The sequence below is a fragment of the Canis lupus genome, chromosome 10 (genome assembly GCF_011100685.1).
Source record: "Canis lupus familiaris isolate Mischka breed German Shepherd chromosome 10, alternate assembly UU_Cfam_GSD_1.0, whole genome shotgun sequence".
NCBI classification, from domain to species: domain Eukaryota; kingdom Metazoa; phylum Chordata; class Mammalia; order Carnivora; family Canidae; genus Canis; species Canis lupus.
The window spans coordinates 10,169,174-10,196,381 of record NC_049231.1 but is presented as its reverse complement, the minus strand read 5'-3'; the positions used below and the strand labels follow the sequence as shown (position 1 = coordinate 10,196,381).

At 42.6% G+C, this 27,208-nt stretch overlaps 1 long non-coding RNA gene across 2 annotated transcripts in view; it reads right to left on the bottom strand.

Moving 5' to 3' along the window:
• Positions 1-27,208, bottom strand: part of LOC102151646 — a 65,749-nt gene that overhangs the window by 18,990 nt on the left and 19,551 nt on the right. The window contains exons 2-3 of one of the 2 annotated variants that reach the window (XR_005365357.1): positions 6,758-6,873; positions 2,958-4,030 (exon numbers count right to left, since the gene is read on the bottom strand). This is a non-coding gene — a long non-coding RNA (uncharacterized LOC102151646). Of the gene's footprint in view, positions 1-2,957; positions 4,031-6,757; positions 6,874-27,208 lie in introns of those variants that run through there. The other variant, XR_005365356.1, reaches the window with a different exon arrangement.

Sequence of the window (27,208 nt, the reverse complement as noted above, 5' to 3'; positions counted from 1 at the left end):
GTGTGTGTGGAGGTTGCTCTGCTGCCCCCCTTCTTAGGAGGACATCAGTCCTGCAGGGTTAGGGCCCTACTCTTAAGTCTTCATTCAACTTCAATCACCTCCTTAAAGGACTTAGCTCAAAAAAACAGTCAATTGGGCTTTAAGACTTCCACATGAAAATTGGTGGGACACGATTCAGTTGCTAACACTCCTCAAACATGTATTGGAAGACAATGTCTCTCTTCTCTATTTGACTATAAGTGCTGTGAGGCCAAGTCCAGGCAATGTGTACGGTAGGTATTCTATTCTCTCCACATAGCACAGTGCCTCATGGTGCTAGAAATATTTATGGACCGAATGAATGAGCTCAGGGATGAGGGGTCTTCATCTTCTATGCCATCTGGCTACCCCACAGAGCTAGCCAACGCTGCACCCTAGCTGGGAATGCTCCTACCACGAGTGTCCCATTTTCCATGCTCCACAAAATCTCACCCATTTGGAATAAATGGAGGGAAGCCTCGTGTGAATTAGGGGGAAATTATAGAATTTTAAAAGAAGTTTTGGCATTCTCAAGTAAGCTCAAAAAAACAAAAACTTCATATCTGAAGTTCTCCTTTGCAACGCATTCACTAATCTTTTGCCTTCAAACAAATGATGTTGAAATGGTTTAAAATGTGATGAAGAAGCTCTTTCTTCAATAAATGAAGCAATCCTCCTGAAAGAGGTCTTTTGATCCCTTTATTTGGTAAATTCTACTTCTACCATACAGATAGGCTAGAAGTAAACTGAATCCGGCCTCGAGGAAAAGAGGGAAAAAAAAAAAAAAGTTCCCAGCTGAGAATTCCGAAGGTCTCCACATGTTAGGAGAGCTAAAAATGATGAGAAAAGGGGGTTGCAGAGAGGCTCAGAACTGCAGTGTTTCAAAACTCTTTTGCTATATAAAGTCAAAGTAGTGAGTTTGATTTATAGATATTAGGATACTATCTTTAGAAATAGGAAGTCAGCAGTGGTATATATATTCTTCTTCTCCCTTGAAGATTACACACACACACACATTTTTTTTTTTTTTTTGAAGATTCAAAGATGATTTGGGAGCATAGAAACTGGCTTTTTTTAGGCTATTTCATTTCTAGGTTTTCCAAAACTCTAAAATATGTTAGGGGCAGGGAAGGAAAAAAAAGTCTCTCAACAAGTTCCCAATGGTTCACTGGTGTTTAACCCTTCACGTGTGCCTTTTTCCTTTCTAAAAAAATAGAATGTGTTTTGGTAAAGGCTGACTTGGGATGTAAATGCCTAGTTGCAGTGAGAGAGAGACAGAGAAAAGGCGCTCAACCCCCCGAGGGTTCCAGCTTTCTCTGTGGGGCTGGATTAGGGCTATTATCCCAGTGGTTTCGCAGTGAGGCTCAGGGACATGTGACAAACAAGCTGACTTGCAGCCGTGCTGACACAGACTGTACTAACAATAACACCCGAGCTGACACACCCAGCCTGTCCTCTCCCTCCGACCACAGGCCTATCAAGTGGAAAAATGCCTCTGAGAGGCAGCACAGACAATACCTCTGGCTTTAAGGACATCACCAGAAGCCAATTTTCTTTTCTTTTCTCTTCTTTTCTCCTCTTCCCTTTTTTCTTTTTCCTTTCCTTTATTTTCCTTATTTATTCATGAGGCCAGAGAGAGGCAGAGACACAGGCTGAGGGAGAAGCAGGCTCCCCACGGGGAGCCCAAAGCAGGACTCGATCCCAGGACCCTGGGATCACAACCTGAGTCAAAGGCAGATGCTCAACCACGGAGCCACCCAGGTGCCCCAAGAGCCAATTTCTTAAACAACCATACAGCGTAGCAGTGAAGGGCCAGAGGCAGGGAAAGGAGTACTACACTTGTCTATTTTAGCACAGCCCAAGAGCAACACTACTTCGACTCCTTGGGCCCTTGACATAAATGCAGATTTGTGGATATTTTCTGTGATGTGGGTCCGTTCTTGTGATATTATAGAGAGGAACAAGTATGGCCCAGAGATCTGAAGAGCTTGCCCCGAATCAGTAATACCCAAAAGGAAAAAGCACAGTGGGCACATGTGCCATGGGCTAGCTCAGGTGTGGCCTGTTTCTTTAGATCTATTAAAAGCCACCTCTAACATTTTTCTCATTGGCCCACAGGCAGGTCTGCAGGGTGATTGCAGCCTGTAGGCCCTGAGTCATTAGAGGCTTTACTTCTGTCACAGTGCAGAGTCTGGAGGTAAGCAGAGTGCCGTGCGTGAATTCAGAGACTGTGAGGCCTGGGGGAAGACAACTGGAAAGATGTGCTGGGTCATGTGTAGGTGAAGGCTCTAGCTTAAATGTCTGGAAGCTCTTGGCAAAGTCCAATTTGGCTCCAGGAAAGGATTATGGGCCTCTCTCCAGCACAGAATTTGAGACCACAAGATGTACACTCTGGTCCTGGCAATAACCCACTGAGAAAATTGCCTTTGCTTGCCTTGATGGGATAAGAAGGACCTCAGCACCTTTCAGACCCTCATAGGCAGCCGCGGTGACATCCGCACACACACATGCCAGCCTACAGGCTACAGGGGGTAGTGACCCAGACCAGTAACAGCAGCAATCCTTGCCCTCCTTTGGCCCGGGATTTCCTCTGTCCTCACTGAATCTCCTCCCGGTCAGGAAGGTTATTAAACTTACTTTGTTCATATCTGATAAGTCAAAACTCTCTGGAGAGGAGCCTGCCCAATTAGCTTCGCCTTCTGAAATGGAATGTCAGTCCTCAGCCAGACTATATTCACAAATGCCCCTAGGATTGACTTGGCTTTCATCGTTTCATGACTTTGGGCCTTAGTTTTTTCATCTGTGCGGGGCATTACAACGACCTACTCACAGAATTGTTATGAGGCTTGAATGAGAGGAAACAATGTATGTGATAGAGCTTTGTAAACTAGGGGGTTGGGGGGAGCAGGGGAAGTAACAGTCATTAATAAGATCCGTTGATCAAAGCCAAATTTATTCGTGTAGCTGTGAGTCGGGGATTCTGGGAGCATGCATTCTTTGCCATTTTCTAGCAGTGTGAACTTGAACAAGCTAATTAAATTCTTACAGGCTAACTGTTCTTCCCTATATTATTAGGAAAACAATGTCAATTTGTATCAAGCTGTTATAAGAGTTCAAAGTATACCCTCTTCCCCTAAGTGGGATGGGAGCACAGAGCAGATGCTTTCTAAATGGCAGCAATGGCTGTTGGGTTAACCCAAAAAACATATGTGCAGGGTACTTCTTTCCTCCCTAACTGGCTAGTATTCTTTCCCACTCAAGAATTGAATCTTGACCCCTGTTATTGTTACGAGCATGCAAGACTGTGGCCCATGAGGCTGATGTCTGGGGCGTGAAGGTAAATAATTCATAGACTGTGAACACCTTGCACACATTTACATGAAGATTAGTATTTCAGTTTCTTAGACTGAAAACAGAAAAGGTACCAAGGAACTTAAAAAAAAAAAAAAGGGAAAAAAGATAGGGGAAGGGTGCAAACCAAAGCAATTAATGAAGCTTCCTGGGACAGCTTGGTAAATTTTCTATCAATTTAGCCAGTGTTGGGATCTTTACCGACTCAAAGGTGAGGTGAGGGAAAGTCGCTAGGCCTCCCAACTGATAAACTGTAACCTTCAACTTCTAAATCAAGTAAAGGGAAAAAGACACTAAATTGTTTCCATATATAAGGTAGCTTTCAGAGCCATATTACGGTCTGTCAAAAGAGAAAAGAGGAGGAAGCAGATGAGCTAGAGAGGGTGTAGTCTTCCATCACTCAGGATGCCATCTTAGGACCTCAGGGTACAGCCATGTCCCACATTTGCTCTCAGGTGCTCACATAAGGATTTCTTGTCCCTTTTCTCACTGGAGTAACTTGAGACAAGTTCCACGACAACACAAGTCATATGACGAAGTTAAGTACATTCCTGCTGTCATTCAGGATCCAAAAGGAGCTCACGGGTCCCGGAGTCAGCATCAGCCGTGGATGGCTGGCGCTAGATTCTAGTATATCCTCCAAAGAAAAGAGAAGCTAGTTCTGGGGTGAAATCACAGAAAGCAAGGAGGCAGCAGTCAGAATTGCAGTGACTGGGGGAAATAAACCCAAAACCCTGTGTATCTCACCCATTCCCCAGGCTTCAAGTGTCTCTCTGCCTCCTTCTGTCTCTGCACACCAGGTGATCCCAACTCACTCTTGCCAGGATAGTCCCATTTCGGTGCCATTTGCGTGAGTGCAGATACCATGGCAATGCAGCCTGGGGCTGCTGCCAAACTTTGTCCAGGAATGAAGTAACCTGATGCCCGGTTAAGGAGTTTCTATTTTAACTCTGAATAGAGCTTTCTTATTTTATCACTTGCAAACAAACACATTGAGAAGACCAAAAACCACTTGCAGAGCCTGCAGATAGATCTCCCCGCTCACCCCAACCCTGATCAGTCTGATTCCTGTGTAGAGCATGGCTCTGAGACCATTCTCCTGGCTGCAAGTGGTATGATTGTGAGCCTCTGCTCACCGAGGGCTCCGAACGTGGTGGGGGGGGTGCTGTGAGATGTATTTGCCATCTCCGGGCTACAGCTGTAGACTGTACAGACCAGTCTAGACATGCAAACCAGTCCCCTGCATGTAACACTAGCATTAGCATCTCCCATACAGGGCAGCCCGGGTGGCTTCGTGGTTTAGTGCCACCTTTGGCCTAGGGCGTGATCCCGGAGACCCGGGATTGAATCCCCCATTGGGCTCCCTGCATGGAGCCTGCTTCTCCCTCTGCCTGTGTCTCTGCCTCTCTCTGTGTGTCTCTCATGAATAAATAAAGTCTTTAAAAAAAAAAAAAAAAGAAATCAGCATCACCCACACGTTGCTATCCTCTGCAGCATGTTGGTCTTCAGGGATCAGTGGTTCCTTCAAACACCCTCACCCCACCTTCCAGAAAGGTATGGCCTTTCTCACACCAGCCCTGCACGCAGCGGAGTTTCTATGCTACCTGGCTTGGGTGTTTCTGCTTCTATAAATTTTCCATCTCTCAGCCTTTGTATTTGCAAATCCCACCTGAATTGTACTGCTGGGCTGGAGAAACACCTCCGGCTAGTTATGGAAATCAGTGACTCTCTTTGTTTTAATCTGCACTTGGTCCTTGAGAGCTTTCACTTAGGCTCAGGGGGCTCCCTTTATCCTGGGCAACCCTAACCTTATAAGGTGTGCTCACTAATCCGTGCCCCTAACCGTGTTCCTTTTTTGCATCTATTTCCCAAGGTAGCGATTTTTCTTTGGCACCTGCTCCCCTAAACTAAGTCTAAGGTCTTCGGGTCCTTTAAGACCACAAGCTTGCCCAAACGACTACCAAACGAATGACCTCACCGACTATGGAGTAATGGACCCAGGCTCCAATAACCACAGCCTCGGGCCATCAGTAATGCTCTGTGTGTTATTGTTTCAGTTCTGCTTCCCAGGAGGGGCTACCCCATGGTGTGGGGGCAGGAAAGACCAGCTTCTAGGCAAACTGCCAATAAAAGTTCTTAAGAAACAGACCCATTTCAAAAACTTCCCCCTCCCTGATTAAAATGGCTGCTACCTCTACAGAAAAAGTCCTTTGAACCTTAAAGACCCTTTTAGAGTCTTGCCTAACTTTGGGCAGGTGACAGACGATGGCATCACCTTTCAGGGCACCCACAAGTGCAAGGAGGTAAAGAGGACACAGAAGAGGAATTTCATAGGTGACAAAAAACATTCATTCCCTGCCCCCCCCCCAAAAAAAACTAGACTTGCTTTCCATCAGCCGTGGTTCTCTTTGGTCTCAAGTGCCAACCCACACTGTCCTATGCAAGCAGGTAGCCCAAAGGGGGGCAGAAATCCTTCTTCATAGTGGGGAGAAAGTAGATAGAGCTTGTTAGCCTGAAGGGGGAGAAGTACAAATAAAATAGTTCTGTGACAGTCACCTGCCCCTTTGTAGATACCTCTGGCTACTTGGGGACACCCCTTCAGACGCTTTCTGGATATCTTATTCTACTTATTGACAGCAACCACCTGATGATCTCGTTGCTACCAAAAAAAAAAGTTCATGAAAATTCATGAATGAAAAATAGATTCTGAAGTAAAAATTAAGAGTGCATTTAGAGATAAATCGGGAAGAGTAGCTCCTGGTTCCCCCATATTATTAAATTGATAAAGGACGGTCAGAATGGAAGAGAGAGGTGATTAATTTGAGTCAGGGAAAAATGAAGGTATATTTCTCACATTAGATTTACCTTCCAGTCTTCCATGTGGGAAAAAGATTTTCTTTCATTTTTCAGCCACTCATGACAAGTACACCATCTCGAATTCCCATGATTGGATTAAACCACTATAAATAGACCTTGGAAACTCCACTCTGACTTTTAGACCCTGCCATTTAGGTTCAGGAATTTCCCCCTCTCCTTCCTGATATTTAAAAAGGAAAAAAAAAAAAAACTTTTCTATGCTTTTTTGGTCTGTGAGTTTCTCTTCCACAGGATTTCCATACCAAGTGATGAAAAGCCTGCAAGAGGAGAGAGAATACAGAACTGTGTACACTTTGTTAAAGTGAACAGAAGCCTTGGAATAAATGCCTATGTGTGAGCCTTAGAGCTAGTTAATAATTCTAGGCACCAGCAGGAAGTAAACACAAATTTGATAATCTGAGAAAATCCTATTCTACAACTGGCCTATTTAAATTAATTTACAGTGTGCTTAGTTGTGCTTAAATCATACATTCTATTCAAGTGAAAACACAAATAAATATATAATGCTCACCAGATCTCCAAAGATGGGTTCCTGTGGCTCTTACCCTCTCAGAGGAGGGAGCTGTGGGTTTGTTGGAAGGATAACTTGCCCTGAGTTACGCAGATGGCCGCAAAGACACATTGTTCCTATGGGAAGGGATGCGATATAAAAAAAGAAAAATACCAGTTCGTTGTAATCTGCTTTTAATGGGCTCCCATCTATCTTGAAGGGAAGAATGAGATTCACAAGAGACATAACTATTACACCAGACTTTATATCCTGAAACTTGAGTTTTAATAAAAGAGGGGCTATGCCATTTCTCTAAGTTGGCAGTGGACATTATTTTTATTTCAAGGGATTAAGCTTTTACTGCTTCCGCTTGGTAATCTTAGCCTAAGAAACTCTGCCATTGACATTCACATGTATGGACTGTAAGTAGAGGTAGGATGCTCTCCTACTCTTCCTCTACTCAGGGCCACAGTGAGAGTGTTTAATCCCGATTGTTTGGCACTAATTTGTTAGGCTAAATAAATTGTTGTCGATAGTTGTATGCTATGTGATAAGCCCCCTGCAGGTAAAATATAATTCATATACAATCTGGAGGTATTTATTATCTTTGGTGACGATGATGGTTGGAATGTCTTCAACATTTTATTAGTGACTCCCATCAAAAGCTTTAAAACAGTTGCCAGGATAGGGTTTTAAATTTTGAGATGGGACTTCTTAAAAATTTTGACAAGGTTAGTAGAAAAATCCTCAAAGCCAGAAAATGGAAAGAGCCCTGGATTCAGCAGTCAAGACAGGAAGCTATGTCATGGGGATGATGTAAAGTGATTCCTATAGGCCCAGTGACACACAAGGCCAAAGATGGGGATGAAGAAAGCCTGAGTGGAATTTTGCAATGAGGTTAGACTCCAGGATGGATATAAAAATTCTTTCTGTGTCTGAAATGAGCATGGGCATGAGGTGGTATTGTTCTTCAGGGTACTCTGGGATAAGGAAAGAAATGTTTGTGTGTAGATGCAGAAGGAAGAATGCTGCTGGTTCCCTGGCACCCAGAAGCCTAGAGAGATTAACTGGACCAGTAAAGCCCCATCAATAGCATAGAACCCATGAACACAGATGTCACTACTGCCAAGGCCTCCTGACGTCCGAGCTCGTGCGGCCTATGCCTGCATGTTTTCTAAATAGGATGGGGCTGCCCTCTGACTGGTATCTTCAGATCGGGCCAGCAAAGGCACACCGGTGTCTGGCACACAGAGGAGGCAAGCCGAGCTCTAGCTCTTTACCACCAATCGGTCTTTCAGCTCCGAGTGACTTAGGAAAGTGGGTAGTAGATCCTCTTGGCACATCTTGCTGAATAAGAAAAATAAGTCAAACCAAATAATGACTTCTCTTTCAGTAACTTTTTTTTTTTTTTAAGTATTCACTTCAAAGGCACCAAAGCATCCTTCCCTGGCTCCCTCCCATTCCTGTTCCAACCACAGTGGTTGCCTGTCTACAGAAATAACCCTGAAGGAGGGGTTGGGAAGGGAGTATGATGGCTGCCATTGTGGGTGAGTGGTGCTCATTCAGTCCCCACACTTTGGAAAGTCTTGGTTGTGCAAAAGTTTCTGACCAGTCTTGTGGATTATATTGCTGCTCAGTGTTCTCTTTAGAGACCTCGTTGGTACTCCATCCCTCAGTAAAGAAGAGTGTCCTTCTCTCTGCTACCATCGCATCATTCCTGAGGTCTGACCCTCAAGCCTCACTTAATATTTCATCCCAGTGACCACATTGTAGGGATTCAACGTTCTGAAATTTAATTGTAAATAATATTTCCAGGCACCCAAACAGTGAGTCAGGTAGGTCTAACCTTTACCAGATACATTCACCACCACCTAGAAAACGAACAAGACATAAATACCCTAACGGCTCAATTTTGTCAGATGGAGCTTTTTTTTTTTTTTTAATGGAAAAAATTTGTTCATAACACCCAATATAAAGTATTTAACTACTTCAGATATTTCTTAAAAGAATAGCATTCATGCCAGAATGGATATAAAAAAATTGCATGACCCTTCATTGCTTAGATAAGAAAACAGACATGAAGAGGCTAAGTTACTTGCTCAGGGTAACTGTATAGTCCCAAATTCCTTTTATGTCATTTAATAAGAGTTTAATACACTTAGATATCCCACATCCCTGTATACACTTTATCAATAAGCCTGTGAAAACCACACTATATATATTCAGGGGTCCTTTCTGCTGAGGACGCTCTTGCTCTCCTTTATCCAGGAGAAGGCGGGTGAGTGGAGCAGACGCTGCCCACAGATGGTCATGGGGTGGGATTTTCCTGCTGCATACAGAGAACTTGTAGATCCAGGGGAAGGATTCCTCCCTGATCAAGGCTTCCTGGAAAATTTCACTTTAATCCGAGAATCAGAGAAAAACTGGAGGCAAGCCCAGTCCTCAAGCAGAACGGTTCTTAGCCCCGGCTCTGTATGCCGGCCCTGCCTCTGCTAACAGACATGGTCTTGCTCAAAAGGGTTCCTGCTCTGCCCCTGTGCTCTCCTGGTCCTGCCGGGGGGGGGGGGGGGGGGGGGGGGGGGGGGGCTTCAGGGAGGAAGAGAACCAGAGTGCTGAACCTTAAGTTTTCTGGGAGCCCTGAACAGGAAGAGCAGGGAGGAGTGCCACAGTGGCCACCCCTATCCCCACCATCCCCACCCCTAGAGCCTCGCTGCCATTCTTTGGTTTCCTAAGTTAACATCCTTCAGGAGGCCTGGCTGGTTTCCTCAGGAGAGCCTCCGACCTCTGATGTCCGGGTTGTAAGTTCGAGCCCCATGTTGGAAATAGAGGTTCCTTAAAAACAACAAACAAACAAACAAAAAACTAAAAAAAAAAAAGTGCAGAGGTAAATAAAATACCATCATCCAGAGAAATCCCCAGGGAGGCCCCACACCCCCAATTATCTCGATTTTTTTTTTCCTCTTGCCTTCCCAGCAGCTACACAGAAGTAAGAAAAGGCTTTCACTGCAGTGTGGAAGATAAGATCTTGAAATATTAATCATCGTGTTTTCTTTTTTTCCGGCACTTCCTGACCTTTCCCTTAGTGGGCAGAAGCACCTACTTTGCAGAATAATTCGTGTTGCTGTGACTAGATGACTGAGGGAAAGGAAGGGTCAGCTTTCCGAGGTTGCATTTCCACCCAAGGGCAGATCAGGGCATTGGTGCAACCACACAGATTTGCGGGGGGGGGGGGGGGGGGGGGGGGGGTGAGAATCCCTGCAGGCCACCTGTGCCCTGTACCACCCCCCGGCCTCCCACTGGTCTCTGCCCTACCCTGACAGGTCCCCACACCTCAGTCACCCCTGTGATCCTCCCCTGACCCGAGCCATGGGCCGCGTGGACAGTGCTGTGTCCAACAGTGCTTGGGGCTGGACTCTCAGAGTGACCGAGGGCACTGGTTCCAGAAGGGAAAGGCCCAGCTGGGTGTGTCAGTGGACCCAGGGGTGGGGCAGACAAATTGACCCCTGCACCCCAGCAAGCAGTGGTGCTAATGGAAGAATATTTTGAAACAATGTACAAAAAAAGGTTTCTGAGGCCAGCCTCTCCCAAATACCTAAGGGTTCTGCAGAGATGCTTGCTAAGGGGATTGTGACCCTGCAGGGGTGATGGTGGTATTTCTTGCCGGCCTCCGTTAATTGGCCTGTGCCAAGCCAGCAGTGTGTACTCGCAAAACATTATTTTATTTCATTTTTTTTATGACCAGCCAGGGGAGTAAATATTCTTTTATGGATGAAGAAACAGACTCCAAGGCTTCTGGCCCTTTTTTTTTTTTTTTTTTTTTTTTTAAGATTTTACTTATTTGTTCATGAGAGACAGAGGCAGAGACCCAGGCAGAGGGAGAAGCAGGCTCCATGCAGGGAGCCTGATGTGGGACTCCTGATGTGGGACTCGTACCCCAGGGGCACGACCTAGGGCAAAGGCAGAAGCTCAACCGCTGAGCCACCCAGGTGTCCCCCAGGGCCTCTGCCCTTAACCAGTGGACTGTACCACCTCCTAATGAAACTAGAAGATAGAGAATAAAGGTAATACTTCCCTCCCCCCGAATATTCTACTTCCTAAAATATATTTTTATGATATATTCTAAGTACAGGAAACTACCCTTTTCATTGGTACCTGGAAGTTCCCCCACTGAGTAAACTAAAATTTGGCCTACTGGATGGTTTAAGACTCAGCCCCGAAGTGAGCTAATACATTAATTTAATCCAAATTTGTACAAGGAAGGGTCTCCTCAGCCACTCACAGGAGGGTGTAGGCATCAAAAGCAATTCTTTAAGGGCCTCGGATGGGAGGGTGACCTCCCCTTCAGGGCGTGGAGGGCCCACTAGCTTGCCCCCTGCAACAAACTGGTGGTGTCACTGGGCCGCAGGCACCCCCTTCAAGCACCCTGAGAGGCGGTAAGCCTTTGGAGAGTTTGGCCAATGGTGGGAGAGTACCAGAGGAGATGGGTTCCCTGCTAGTGTTCCCATCCTGTCCCTTCCAGGGGAATCTGAGGGGGAACCCCCTTCCACCTCCCACTTCCCTTCCCCATACAGCTTAGCACAACAGAACAAGTGGGTAAACACCCATCCAATCTTAAAGCTCATTTCAGGAGGTTTGGGGTTATTTGCAAATGAGGTCCTTCAAATCATTTTTGCCGGTGTATGTAAAGCAACATATTTCTGCACCATTTAAGAGAAAAGAAAATTAGTGTGAGCTGCCAACAGCTGGCTGACAGCCTCGAGCCCTGGGTGTGTTGGCCATGCTCCAGCTTTCACATAAGGAGTTCATTTTTGGTTCGTCAAAAAAGGGAAGGAGTTGGCCGAGATCCTGTTCCACAGATTCAGGAACAAGGATTCGCAATTCCCTTCAGAAATTGCTGGAGGGTGGCTCTGCAGGTCCCCTTGTTTCTCTACCTGCTGCAGGGAGAACCGTTTAGCCGTCCAGGTTTGTCCTCCGATGACTCAGTGATTCGGGGCAGCGATTAAACCCAGCGAAGGTTAATTCCCCCTTTTCTCCAAATCCCTTTTATAAAGATCTACTATTTCTGCAGATTCCAGATTTTTTTTTTTAAGCTGCTTTTTCTTCCTCATGAATCCCACTCCCCCTCACTTTGAATTTAGCTTTTTAGACGGGGGCCACGTTTACTAGAGTAATAAAGAACTCAGTTATTTGTCAGAGAAGGAAATCCTCTTATTTTCCTAATCTGTGCCTCACCGTTGCAGAGTAATAAAAATTTCATGTTTCAGAATGGCAATAACCATTTTTATTTTCAGAGCAACAAGTAATCAATGTACAAAATGTAGGCAATGCCGGAAGGGGGAAAGAGAAAAAAATTAAAAATCATTCTAAATCCCACCACTGGAGATAACTAACCACAATTATTAGCCTTTTAATGTATATGATTTTATATCCATTTTTTTCCTTTCACAAACGAAATGACTAATTTGACATTTTTCTGCATTTTGGATGTTGTTAGATGAAAACCGAATAGACCAAGGTCACTATTTTTAAAAGGGGCAGTATACTGCAGACTATGAATGTGCTTTAACTTATCTATAGAAATAGATATTCTTTGCTCATAAATACGGCTGCAGTGAACTCCTTGTACATCCATCCTTGCTCACTAGGCTAATTATTCCTTACAATAAATTCCTATGAACAAACTTTGCTAGATCAAATAATACTCTTTTTTTCTGATACATATGCCAAATTGCCTCTCCTCTCAGAAAGCTTGTCCTCATTTTCAACCTCACTACCTTCATTAGAGTGCATTTTTAAATCAAACACTCACAAATACTAAATATGGCAAGCCCTTTTAAGATCTTTGCTTGTTTGAGAAAAAATGGTACCTCCAAATTAGTTTTTTTATTCTTTAAAAAAAACAACAAAACTTTAATTCCAGTATAATGAACAGTGTTGCATTAGTTGCAGGTGTATAATACAGCGTTTCAACAATTCTATACATTAATTACTGCTCATCATGAAAGTACACTTTTATTCCCCTCCACCTATTTCATTCATCCCCCCACCCACCTCCCCAGTGGTAACCATCAGTTTCCTCTCTATGGTTAAAAGTCTGTTTTTTGGTTTGTCCCTTTTTTCTTTGTTTTGTTTCTTAAATTCTACATGAGTGAAATCATATATTGTCTTTCTCTGACTTCTTCATTTAGTATTATCCCTCTAGATCTGCCCATGTTGTTGCAAATGGCAAGATTTCATCTGTTATGACTGAGCAAATATCCATTGTATGTGCACCACATCTTATTTATCAGTTCATCTATGGACGGATCCTTAGGCTACTTTCATAATCTGGCTATTGTTAACAATGCTGCAATAAATATAGAGGGGCATGTATCTTTTTGACTTAGTGTCCTCATATTCTTTGGGTAAATACTCAGCAGTGGAATTACTGGATCATGTGGTAATTTTACCTTTAATTTTTTGAGGAACCCCCATACTGTTTTCTACAGTTGCTGCACCACTTTGCATTCCCACCAACAGCGTGGGAGGATTCCTTTTCCTCCACGTCCTTGCCAACACTTGTTGCTTTGTGTCATTTTGATTTTAGCCACTCTGACAGGTGTGAGGTAATATCTCATGGCAGTTTTGATTTGCATTTCCCTGATCAGTGATGTTGTGCCTCTCTTCATGCGTCTGTTGGCCATCAGTATGTCTCCGTTGGAGAAATGTCTGTTCATGTCTTCTGCCCATTTTAAAATTGGATTTGTGTGTATATGTGTGTTGAGTTCTAGAAGTTCTTTATATACTTTTTATACTAACCCTTTATCTGATATGTCATTTGCAAATATCTTCTCCCATTCAGTATAGGTTGTCTTTTAGTTTTATTGATTTTTTTTTCCTTTGCTATGCAGAAGCTTTTTATTTTGACATAGTCTGAATAGTTTATGTTTGCTTTTGTTTCCCTTGCCTCAGGAGACATATCTAGAAAAATGCTGCTCCAGCCAATGTCAAAGAGATTACTGCCTGTGCCCTCTTTAGGATTTTTATCAGGACTTTTCAGGTCTCACAATTAGGCCCTTAATCCATTGCAAGTTTATTTTTGTGTGTGATGTAAGAAAGTGGTCCAGTTTCATTCTTCTGCATCTGGCTGTCCAGTTTTCCCAACACCATTTGTTGAAGAGATGGTCTTTCCCCCCTTCTCATTTATGACTCCTTTATAAAAGATTAATTTTTTAAAAGATTTTATTTAATCATGAGAGACACACAGAGGCAGAGACACAGGCAGAGGGAGAAGCAGGCTCCCTGAAGGGAGCCCGAAGTGGAACTCAATCCCAGGGTCCCGGGATCACGACCTGAGCCAAAGGCAGATGCCCAACCACTGGGGCCCCAGGTGTCCCTATCAAAGATTAATTGACCGTACAATCATGAATTGATTTCTCGGCTCTCTTCTGTTCCATTGATATATGTATCTATTTTTGGCTAGTGCCATACTGTTTGGATTACTACAGTTTTATAGTATATAGTATAGTATATCATGAAGTCGGCGATTGTGATACCTCCAGTTTTTTGCCCCCCCCCCCTTTTTTTCTGAGATTGCTTTGGCTATCCAGGGTCTTTTGCAGTTCCATGCAAATTTAAGGTTATTTGTTCTAGTTCTACGAAAAATGCTATTGGTGTTTTGACAGGGATTACCTTAAATCTATAGATTGCTTTATGTTGTGTAGACATTTTAACAATATTCTCCCAATCCATGAACATGGACTATCTTTCCATTGGTTTTTTCATCTTCCATTTCTTTCATCAATGTTTTGTAGTTCTCAGAATACAGGTCTTTCACTTTCTTGGTTGATTCCTAGGTATTATTTTTGGTGCAATTGTAAATGGGACTTTTTTCTTAAATTCTCTTTCTGCTATTTCCTTAATAATGTATAGAAATGCAATGGATTTCTGTATATTTTGTATCTCGCAACTTTATTGAATTCATTTATCAGTTTTGGTAGTTTTTTTGGTGGACTATTTAGGGTTTTTAGGTATAGTAACATGTCATCTGCAAATAGTAAAGGTTTTATTTCTTCCTTACCAATTTGGTAAGGATGGCTTTTTTTCCTGTCTGATTTCTGTGGCTAGGACTTCTAGAACTATACTGAATTAAAGTGGTGAGAGCGAAAAAATAAGATACTATGTTGAGGCATCTTCCCTCTAAACCTACTTTGTTGAGGGTTTTTATCATGAATGGATGTAGTATTCTGTCAAATGGTTTTCTGCATCTATTGAAATGATCATATAGTTTTAAATTAAAAAAAAAGAAATGATCATATGGTTTTTATCCTTTCTCTTGGTGATGTGATGTATCACATTGATTGATTTGCACATATCAAACCCACTTGCATCCCAAAAATAAATCCCACTAGACTGTGGCAAATAATTTTTTTAGGTATTAATTGAGCTTGGTTTGCTACTATTTTGTTGAGGATTTTTGTGTCTATGTTCATCAGAGATATTGGTCTGTAGTTCTATTTTTTTTTTGTAATGTCTTTGTCTGTCTTTGGTATCAAAGTAATGCTAGCCTCACAGAATGAATCTGGAAGCTTTCCTTCCACTTCTATTTTTGAGACTAATTTGAGAAGAATACATATTCTTCTTTAAATGTTTGGTAGAATTCACCTGTGAAGCCATCTGGTTCTGGACTTTTATTTTTGGGGAATTTTCTTATTACTGATTCAATTTCATTGCTGGTAATCAGTCTGATCAAATTTTCTATTTCTTTCTGATTCAGTTTTGGGAGATTATATGTTTCTAAGAATATCTATTTCTTCTAGGTTCTTAGCATATGGTTTTTCATAATATTCTCTAACAATTCTTTGTATTTCTGTGGTGCTACTTGTTACTTCTCTTTCATTTCTGATTTTGTTTATTTGAGCTCTCTGTGTGGGTATGTCTTTTTTTTATGAGTCTGGCTAAAGTTTTATCAGTTTTTCTGATCTTTTCAAATAACAGCCCCTAGTTTCAGTGATTTTTTTTTTTTTTTTTTTGGTTTTTGGGGAGTTTTTTGTTTTGTTTTGTTTTTTTTAGTTTCTGTGTCATTTATTTCTGCTCTAATCTTTATTATTTCCTTCCTTCTGCTCACTTGGGGTTTTGTTTGTTTTTCTTTTCTGAGCTCCTTTTAGAGTAAGGTTAGGTTGTTTATTTGAGATTTTTCTTGTTTCTTGAGGTAGATCTGTATTGCTATAAACTTCCCTTTCAGAACAGCTTTTGCTGCATTCCAAAGATTTTTGACTATTGTGTTTTCATTTGTTTCCATGTATTTTTAAATTTTTGATTTCTTGATTGATCCATTCATTGTTACTAAACAACTAATCATGTTATTTAACTTCCATGTATTTGTGTTCTTTCTATATTTTTTTTTCTTGTAGTTGATTTCTAATTTCATGGCATTGTGGTCAGAAAAGTTGCTTGGCATGACTTCTATTTTATTTTTCATTTGTTGAGACTTATTTGTGGCCTAACATCTGGTCTGTTCTGGAAAACGTTTAATGTGCACTTGAAAAGAATGTGTATTCTGCTGTTCTAGAAGGGAATGTTCTGAATATATTGGTTACATCCATCTGGTCCAATGTGTCATTCAAATTCACTATTTCCTTGTTGACTTTCTGTTTGAATGATCTATCCATTAATGTAAGTGGGGAATTAAAGTCTCCTACTATATTTTTGTATTACTATCAATATCAATTTTATTAGCTGCTTGATGTATTCAGGTGCTCCAATACTGGGTGCATAAATATTTACAATTATATTTTATTGGATTGTTTCCTTTATTATTATGTACTGTCTTTAACTCTTGTTACAGTCTGCTTTAAAGTCTATTTTGTTTATGTAAGTATTGCTACTCTAGCTTTTTACTTACATTTGCATAATAAATGCTTTTTTGGTCTGTTCACTTACAATCTGCGTGTGTTTTTAGGTGTGCAATGAGTCTCTTGTAGACAGCATATAGATGGGTCTTGTTTATCCATTCTGTCACCCTATGTCTTTTGATTGAAGCACTTAGTCCATTCACATTCAGTAATGACTGATAGGTATGTACTTACTGCCATTTTGTTACTTGTTCTATGGTTGTTTTTGTAGTTGCTCTCTGTTCCTTCTTGTGCTCTCTTCTCTCATGGTTTGCTGGCTTTCTTTAGTGATATATTTGGATTCCTTTCTCTTTATTTTTTGCATATCTGTTACCAGGTTTTTATTTGTGATTACTATTAAGTTTATATATAACACCTTCTGCATGTATCAGTCTATATTAAGTTGATGGTCACCAGGTAGTTATTCCTCTCACCTCCCAGGTTTTATGTACCATACTTTGCATTCTTTTATTTTGTGAATCCCTTGACTGATTTTTGTAAATGTAGTTAAATATACTTAATTTGACTGCTTTTATGCACCCTACTTTTCTTACTCCTGCTTATGGTCTTTCCTTTCCACTCAGAGTCCCCTTTAACATTGTTTGTAAGACTGGCTAGTGGTCATGAATTCTCTTTAAGTTTTGTTTGGAAAACTATCTCTTCTTTTACTCTGAATGATAGCCTCAATGGATAGAGTATTGGTTGCAGGTTTTGTTGTTGTTGTTGTTGTTGTTTGTTTGTTTCAGCACTTTGAATGTATCATGCCACTCTCTTCTGGCCTGCAAAGTTTCTGCTGAAAAATCATCTGATAGCCTTATGGAATTCCCCTTGTATGTGACCATTTCCTCTTCTCTTGCTTTTTTTTTTTTTTTTTAATCTTTTTTTAAATTTTTTTTTATTTATTTATGATAGTCACAGAGAGAGAGGCAGAGACATAGGCAGAGGGAGAAGCAGGCTCCATGCACTTGGGAGCCCGATGTGGGATTCGATCCCAGGTCTCCAGGATCGTGCCCTGGGCCAAAGGCAGGCGCTAAACCGCTGCATCACCCAGGGATCCCCTTCTCTTGCTTCTTTTAAATTTCTCTCTTTATCACTATTTTTTTGTCTTTTTAATTACTGTGAGTCTTTGTGAGGACTTCCTGGAATTGATTTTATTGAGGGCTGTCTGTGCTTCCTAGATCCAGGTTTCTGTTTCCTTCCACAGATTCAGGAAAATTTCAGCTACTACTCCTTCAAATAAATTTTCTGCCCTTTCTCTATCTCTTCTCTTTCTGGGGTCCCTCTACTGCAAATGTTGTTATTCTTCATGGTGGTGCTAAGCAACTTTAGTCTATTTTCATTTTTTATTATTTTTTTTCTCTCCTCTTCAGCTTGATTGTTTTCTACCAGGTTGCTGATCCATTCTTCTGCCTCCTTTAGTCTAGTCTTGATTCCCTCTAGTGTAGTTTAAATTTAGGTTATTGAGTTCTTCATCTCTAATTGACTCATTTTTTATGTTTTTTCTTCTCTTTCATGTTTCTCTCCTCTTTGTTGAGGATCTCACTGACAGTCTCCACTCTTTCTTCAAGTCCAGTGACAGTGTCTTTATGACTATTACTCTAAATTCTCTATTGAGCATATTACTTATCTTCATTTAAACACTCTTGTGATTTTTATCCTATTCTTTCATTTGGGACATATTCCACTTTGTCTCACTCTGTCTGTTTCTTTTATCTTTTTTAAGATTTTTTATTTATTCATGAGAGACTCAGAGAGAGAGAGAGAGAGAAAGAGAGAGAGGCAGAGACACAAGCAGAGGGAGAAGCTGGCTCCATGCAGGGAGCCCAACTTGGGACTTGATTCCCAGGCCCCCAGGATCACACCCTAGGCTGAAAGTGGCACTAAATCACTGAGCTACCCGGTCTGCCCTCTATGTCTGTTTCTATGTGTTAGGAAAGTCAGCTACATCTCCTGCTCTTGGAAGTAGTGTGTGGCCTTATGAAGAAGAGGTCCTGTAGCGCCTTGCAGCACAATGTCCCCTGTTCACCAGAACCTGGCACTTCAGGGGTGTCTCCTATGTGTGTTGCATGTACTCTACTGCATGTAGTATACATACAGCTGAGCTGTGTTTGCCTTCAGTCTAATTGTCTGCAGTGACTCTTTGCTTATTGTGGGCAGAGTTTGGTCCCTGTGTCAGTGGGCCAGGATGGGGCTGTCTCGGGCTTGAGTTAAATCAGACCAGGCATTTGCCAGCGCTAGGCACTTTCCCCATGTTGTTGCCTGAGAAGCTTTCATTGGTGGGCATGGCCTGTGGTCAGTCCAGATGTCTACCCCCAGGCCATCATTGGGGACACAGTTGGACTGGTATGTGTGGTTATCTTCCCCTCTCCCCTCCAAGTTGGTGGTGATTCCTGTCAAGGCTGCTTACACACTGCCAGGCTTGTAGCACCACTTTGGATAGATTCCTGCCAAGGGCATTTGGAAGGAAAAAGCTGGGGGCAGGGTATGTGGTGCCAGCAAGATTCATGCTGGTCTGTTGTGAGAGAGGTTCTGCAGTCACCCAGGAAAACTGCTGAGGCTGAGATGGAGGGGGCCAGTCTGCAGGAGAACACAGGGGCAGGGCATGCTCTAGGTGGAGAGGGTTTGTGCTAAACTGGTTCCCACAAGTGTCTGTATATCTAGGTTTGAGAGGGAAATGGCACCCTCCAGCTCCTTTGTTCTTAGGTCTTCCAAGGATCCCTGCTCCTCCAGCACCAGCTCTTAGTCTAGTAAGCAAATCTCTCTCCCATACACCCCAGGTGTTTTCAAACTGCTTCTTCCAAGCAGTATCTCCATGGGGCTGTTTGTTGTGCCATCTTTGTAAGGGCAGAGACTCAGTTTCCTCTCACCCTCCCTAGTCTCCCAGAGCCAAGCCTGCTCATTTTCAAAGTTCCAGGTGTTAAGTCACACTAATTATAAGAACTCAAGTTAAGCAACCCTCTGGTTTTGATTGCCACATGTTAGGGGGATTCGTTTTCCCCATGCAGGTTCCCGGTGCCTGGGGTCTGCTCCTCTCCCTTCTCCCCGCCCCCCGCCCCACCCCAGCATTCCTCTCTCCAGCAGACAGTCCCACAGATCCGTTTAGCTTTCAACTGAATCTCCATTCTTCCTACCCTCTTTGATGTGGCCTCTTCTCTACATTTTGCCATGGAGAATCTGTTCTGAGAGTGTTTGGGTTGTTTTCTGGATTATTTACACTGATGTGGGTATTATATAAATTGCATCCATAGGACAAGGTGATTTTAGGGTCCTCCTATACTGCCATCTTCCCTATGCTCTGTTTGTTTTGTTTATTCTTAACAAGGTTGATTATGTATTCATATGCTAATAACTATTGGTACTTTCTTTTCTTTTTTGCATTGTCTGTTCTCTTGTGCTCATTTTTCTATTGAGGTATTAATCGTTTCTTTCCTGATTGCAGGAACTCATTACACTTAAGTGACATTTTCTAGACTGTCATTCAGGGAACTTTATTACACTTTGAGATATTAATAGGTGTGTTGAAGGGAGGAAAAGATTTCCATGGTCAGATTTAACACATCATTTCCTAAGCTTAATTGACCATCAAACCTTTTTTGCTTTATTTCTTTTCTTCCTTTGTTTCTTTTCTTTCTTTCTCCCCCCCCCACCCCCCTCCCCCCACAAAGAGCACCCTCTAGCATCATTCAGGATGTGAGAGTTCTGGGCAATAACATTTGAGAAAATATTCTATAAAGGATATTAATACTTTATATGTTACATATGTAGCATGATTTTTCCCCATTACCATTTGTCTTTACTCTACTTTTTTCCATACAGCATTCAGTTCATGTATTGAAATCTCTCATTATTTTCCTTTGCAGTTAAGTAATCTAGAATATGAATCCTGAAGTCATATTTGTTTGCTTTGAATCCTGGCACCATCGCTTGTGGGGACCCTAGGAAAATTACTTAGAATTTTATCTCCAGAAAATGGGAGAGGTATTTGAATATAAGAACCTATAAAGTTGTGGGGATTAAATTACTTAATACGGGTAAAGCACTAGAATTGTGTTTGACCCAGTGTCAGATATTTATGATGGGTTATTTTTTGGATGATACAAAAAGTCTTTCCCCATTATCCATGTTGTAAAAAAAAAATTTTTTTCTTCTAGTATTTTTGTGGAAATTAATTTTGCTATTAGCTATAGAGCAAAGAGTCTACTGTTTCCCCAATGGTTAGGTAAGTTTTTCCAACACCACTTATTAATTATTTCTCCCTTTATCATTTACTATTACTTTATTTTTCTAGATTTTTCTCTCCTGCTTGATCTGTTCTGATACCAAGACCCCTACTTTCCTATTTCCTTTCAGAAGAGTCACAGCCATGTTTGCCTATACATATTGGATTCCCTGTTAGAGTTATCCCATGAGATACTTGGTCAGGATGAGGACTTTGAAAATGGGGTTTGGATTTTTAAATACAGGTGGGAAATATAGATCCCACAGGCTTTCGATTTTAACTGTTACTATGCCTGTCAGTACTCATGCTGCTGAGTCTAGATGGGATTATAGCTTGTGGATTCCCTCAGGAATGTTTGAACCCTAGTGTTCACTGTATCGCAGGAAAATTAATGTCTTTGAATTCCATCTGGACTCTCTCCTTCCTTTTACATCAGCCACATAACCTCTAAATAGCTGGGAAAGATGTGAGAGGGAAGGGGTAGTAACCTGATTCATCTCAGGTTGTGGGGGGAAAGCCAAATGGTCATAGTTGAGAGGAAGATGTGATACTGGGAGGCTTCATAGAGGTGGGGCCAGAAGAGAGTTGAGGACATTTCATTCAGAGCTGAGGGAAAACCAAAGTCCTGAGAAATATCCCCAAGGCCCAACACAACATTCTCCTTCTCTGCACCCCACTATCTCTTGTTCACCTTGTTCCCAGCAGCCTCTTTGCTATTCCTTAAACATTGCTCCCACTTTGAAGCATTTGCATGTGCTGATCTCCCTGAAAGGTTTTTTTTCCCCCCCAGGACCTATATTGCTTGTTTTGGAGTTAGTATGAGCCCTTTGCTCAAATGTCAACTTGGTGAGGCCATCCCAATGAGACATTTTACTTTTTGTTTGTTGTCTACCTCCCCATCCTAGAATAGGAACTTCCTAAGAAGTTTGGTTCTTTTGTTCTTTAATTTCTCTCAATACCTAGAACAGTGCCTGATGTACATAGGACTCCATGATTGATTGAAGGTGAATGAACAGAGGAGTGTTGTACCAGCCAGTGTCACTTGCACAATAATTTGGAATGTGTCTGTTAACAATAACATATTTCCTCAGGATGTAGCTGCCTGAAGGACTCTGGATTTTCAAGCTCACCTCTAAAAACAAATTGTTTCTAAAGTGGGGGGTAAAAGATTGCATCTCTGGAAAGTTAGAACAGGCACATGTCTATGGTGGCTTCTTTCATTAAATGCCCGAACTTCATACCTGATGCTGCCACAAAGCCAGGCAAGGTGAAATGCAAGTTAAAACCACAGTGAGATACCATCACACCCCCACCACTATGGCTAAAATAAGCATACAGAAAATGCCAAATGTGGCAAGATTGGGAAGGAAAGAATTCTCACACATGTTGAAAAACTGTTGAGTAGCATATAGTAAACACATACCCGTGACTTAGCATTTCCACACCTATGTAGACCTAACAGGTAAAACTAATCCATTACGCTAGTGAGTCTGGAGAGACTAGAAAAGAACATGAGTGGTGCTCTGCGCTTCCGATAGCATTATGCTCTTTGATCTGTGTGCTGGTTATGCAGGAATATTCAGCTTTTGAAAATTCATCAAGCTGCATATTTACATGTTTACTGTATGCAAAATTTCCTGAAAACCATCAATTAGAGATGCAGGTCACTCATTTGCTAAAGCTACTTGTTACTTAGTACAAACTGAAACTATTTCAGGAAGCACTGCTCCAGCACCTGGTGTAGGGGTAGAGTAAGGTCAAGTGGAGGGTTTGGAGAGGGTTGGGAGGACAATTTCCAAAGGTGGCAGGAACACACCTCTAACATGATGCAAGAATGAAAACGGGCAGGAGCCAGGTGGGGTGGGGAGGAGGCAGCTGGTAGAAAGCCTTGAGTGCCTGTTTGAGGTCACTTATGGCCTCAAGGCAAACCCTGCCTCTGCTCAGGGGCAGAATGGGGAAAACTCTCCAGGCAGCCTCTGGGAGAGCAGCTATAGGCCATGCAGGTCAGTTTCCTAACCAGATATTGAGGAAAGAGAATATCCTCTGCTCATAAGTTGAATGTAGAAATTTTGTTTTAGAAGGCAGCAGAAAAGGGGCACCTGGGTGGCTCAGTGGTTGAGTGTCTACCTTTGGCTCAGGTCATGATCCTGGGTCCTGGGATCAAGTCCTGCATCGGGCTCCCCAGAAGGGAGCCTGTTTCTTCCTTCTTCCTCTGCCTGTATCTCTGCCTCTGTGTGTGTGTGTCTCATGAATAAATAAATAAAATTCTTTTTTTAAAAAAAGAGTAGAAAGACAGCAAAAAATATATAAGGCAGGTCTTTAGTAATTTCTGAAGAGCAAGCTGCAGCAGAAACTGGCTGGTAGAGATAGCCCCACATTTCTTTCAATTAATGAAGCTAGGAAAAGAAGGACCAGAACATACAAGAACTCCAAGGCCCCATTGGGGTGCTGATGGCTCCCCCTACGCCAGATCTACACACTTTGGAGCATGCAGTGCAATGGCTCTGACAAGGCTTTAAGGATCCCACTGCTAACATTGAAATGTGGGCATGGGAGGAAGACAGGACCTGAAGAAAGTAAAAGACCATCCCATTAACATTCAATTGCTGTGGAAAGGAAGGGAACCAACAAAAATCTATAGTTGAAAGAGAACCCCTCTTCAGTATTCCAGGGTTAGGCCTCTTGGAGAAGGTTGGAAAATGGTGGCTCAACGGTTTAGCACCGCCTTCAGCTCAGGGCGTGATCCTGGAGTCCCAGGATCGCGTCCCATGACAGCTCCCTGCATGGAGCCTGCTTCTCTCTCTGCCTGTGTGTGTGTCTCTCTGTCTCTCATGAATAAATAAATAAAATCTTAAATAAAAAGAAAATGGTAAATTGGCCAAGGATTTGCATTGTTTCCAGCCTTCCAGGAGCAGGTTCTTGCTAGAGAAAACCTCTAGCCCTCCCTCTCCGGGATCTGAAAAGGCCCAGCAGAAGCTGCGAAGAGAGGAGAGATTGGGAGCTCAGTGTTGCTAGTTAGAGAGTCTTTAATGATACTCGAGAGCCAGAACCTGCACCATCATCTGGCTTCCCTGTGGCCACAGTGTGGAAGCCTCCCAGCACTTGTACGTGTGAGAGGCAGGGAGGAAGTGGGAGTGGGTGGTGGGAGTTGAAGAAGTACAGGGCAAACCCAAGAGGTTTGCAAGAGGGAGATGGGTGCATAGGGCCAACTCTGGCATGCTTACTGTGCATGTCCAGGCATATATGCAGCATATTTGGGCAGTTAGTATGGGTATCGAGCCTTGAGTATGCACCATGTGCAGAAAGCTACACGAACAGAAAATATTCAAGCACTGGCTTGTCCCATTTCCTCTCTCAAGAATGTCCCAAACAGATCCCTCAGAGGTGGAAAGTTCCAGTTTTGTACCTGAGGAGATGCAGATAAGTCTAAGAAGGATGTTCAAGGTCAAGTCAACTGAACTTCTAAGTGCGGTGTTCTCTGTTTATGGGCTGAGAGCAACCTAGAGTAGACACGTGAAAGTCCTGACCATTTAGGGAAAGTCTATGTGAATTGTACTTTCTGTGAATAACCATTTAAGAGATTGGAGCTACTATCTTTAAGCCTCATAGCATGTGCATTGCGAAGAATAAAAATTCAGATAAAGGGCAGCCCCAGTGGCTCAGTGGTTTAGCGCCGCCTTCAGTCCAGGATGTGATCCTGGAGACCGGGTATCAAGTCCACGTCGGGCTCCCTGCATGGAGCCTGCTTCTCCCTCTCTCTCTCTCTCTCTCTCTCTCTCTCTCTCTCTCTCTCTCTGTGTGTCTCATGAATAAATAAATAAAATCTTTAAAAAAAATTTTTCAGATAAAACTTAGATTTGGATAGACTACTGCTTTCTAAATAGACACCAAAAGAGACCCAAACCCAAAACCTAGGTTCGGAAGGCCCAACACTGCTTTCCAGAGACATTTTTTAGAGCCAGTTTTTAGGAGCAAATTGTATCAGACCCAGTTGCCACCAAGGACAAGGAGAAGACAATTTTGCTGCATGGTGGGTTCTCTCAGTTTTCAGCAATGTGCACAAGACATCTTGGGCCCTCCTGGTACTTTCCGGTAGCTGATAGAAAGAATGATTGTTGATATGAAATATGTGGAGGTACTAATTTCTTTAGATAATAAAACTGTATTTTTACAAGGCCTCAGAGGCACAGGAATTCTGATCCTCAAAATTCAGAATTGCCTGGAAGGCTCAGGGTTGACATTCTTCATTTTCAAATACAAGTTCCACTAGATGTATAGCATCGGAACAAGAGAGGGGCATATCCAAAATAGATCTTTCCTAGTTTTCATTGGCCATTTCCCACAAATCTTAGAGAATCAAAGACCCATAGGCTTAGGGGATATTATAGGAGATTTGAGGATAACCATCCATTAGGACAAACCCTTTCTCTGACCTGACCCAGGCATATCAGGCCAGAGCTAAAAAGAAAACGGGGGATCCCTGGGTGGCACAGCGGCTTGGCGCCTGCCTTTGGCCCAGGGCGCGATCCTGGAGACCCAGGATCGAATCCCACATCGGGCTCCCAGTGCATGGAGCCTGCTTCTCCCTCTGCCTATGTCTCTGCCTCTCTCTCTCTCTCTCTCTCTCTCTCTCTCTGTGTGACTATCATAAATAAATTAAAAAAAAAAAAAAAAAAAAAAAAAAAAAAAACGGGCCAGAAGAGGCATCCATGGAAAAAGAGAAGCCAGGGTCCTCTATCTTGTCGAACCTTTTGTAAACTGGTAAGGAAAAACTATAAACAGATGCTCAAGGCCTTAGTGACCTGTTTCAACCAGGTTCTTATACACGTATTAGTTGTTCACAACCTGGTTTTAAATCCCTTAGATACACACCTCTATGGAGGGCATCAGAGCTGTGCTACAGCAGGAAGAGGCTGGGAACAGGGCTGAATTTTGCTCCAGAAGCTTGGACCATGTGAGATCCAATATCCTGTTAGCAAATCACAACTTTTGGCTCGACGTTAGGCAGTGAGATACAGGTTCTAGGAAGTGTGCATGTGAGGTATGGGGATGGTCAACAAAACCCCCTCACCTCTGGGCACGCCAAGGCCAAGCAATATCTGACAGAGCAATAGGGGTGGTAGTCTTGGTTGACTGTTTTTAGGGCTGATGTTCTCTTGCAGTTTCACCCACAAGATGCCACATCTCTTGAAGGCATCAGAGTCCTAGGAGATCCCCAGGCTCTAGAGAGATGCGGTATTCTTTATGCCAGAAAGGCTAGGGCTTTCCAAGTTGGGGTCACTGCTCTCACCACTGGGGCTCTGCTGAATCTAACTACTCCAGCAGGGAGGGACCAAGGGAACTCAGAATAGCTGATGGCCAAGGAAAGAGAGACCCAGTCCTGTTGGACTAGATTTTATATAAATTTTATATAAATTTTTATTTATTTATGATAGTCACACACACACACAGGCAGAGACATAGGCAGAGGGAGAAGCAGGCTCCATGCACTGGGAGCCCGACGTGGGATTCGATTCCGGGTCTCCAGGATCGCGCCCTGGGCCAAAGGCAGGCGCAAAACCACTGCGCCACCCAGGGATCCCTAGACCAGTTTTCTATAAGTGAATTTGAATTTGGCATTGAGAGTAGTAGAAATCACAATTGTTTAATAGTATATCATTAAAATGAGTACTGGAATGTCCCCCGTGAAGACACTTTTTCCCCCAAGAGTCTTGCAGTTTGGTTCTGAAAGACTGACAGAGCTTTGAATGGAATATTTGAAAGTTGGAAAGCTTTACACCTGTGGAAATCTTTAACGAGGGAGCAGAACTCTGATGAGTGTTCCACTTAGAAGTCCTACCCTGAAACTTTTGATGATACTTAAAATAATAAAATTTAAAATTACATTCAGTTCTCCAAAATCTTAAAAATTTTATTGCTATGAGTATTATCCCCAGAATTCTTTCCTGTTTTCTCCTGGGAGTCACAATAGGGGTCTCTCTCTCTCTCTCTCTCTCTCTCTCTTTTCAGATAAAGTTAGAGCCATTGATTCTTGGTCTCTAGCTCTGCCCTCAGCACTTACCTTTGATTCCCATAAACTTTCACTTTAGAGGTGCCTTCACCTGATCAGTGAGTTTCTTGCCTGACATCTTTCAAGACCTCCTGGAAATATCTTGCCAGAAACCTACTGTTCCATTATTTACAAATGGTTAGCTAACTCTTCATTTTCCATATTCTTCTTTTGATTCCAAGGGTAGCAATACCAACCAAAGGGTACATAACCTGTTTTTTCTAAAGCCTCTCCAGCCTGGGGTTTATTAAACTCTTAATTACTCCTCTTTGCTTTCTCTGTCTTCCATGCCAGTGTGCCTACAGAGGGATCGTGGAGGGGCATGACTCGCA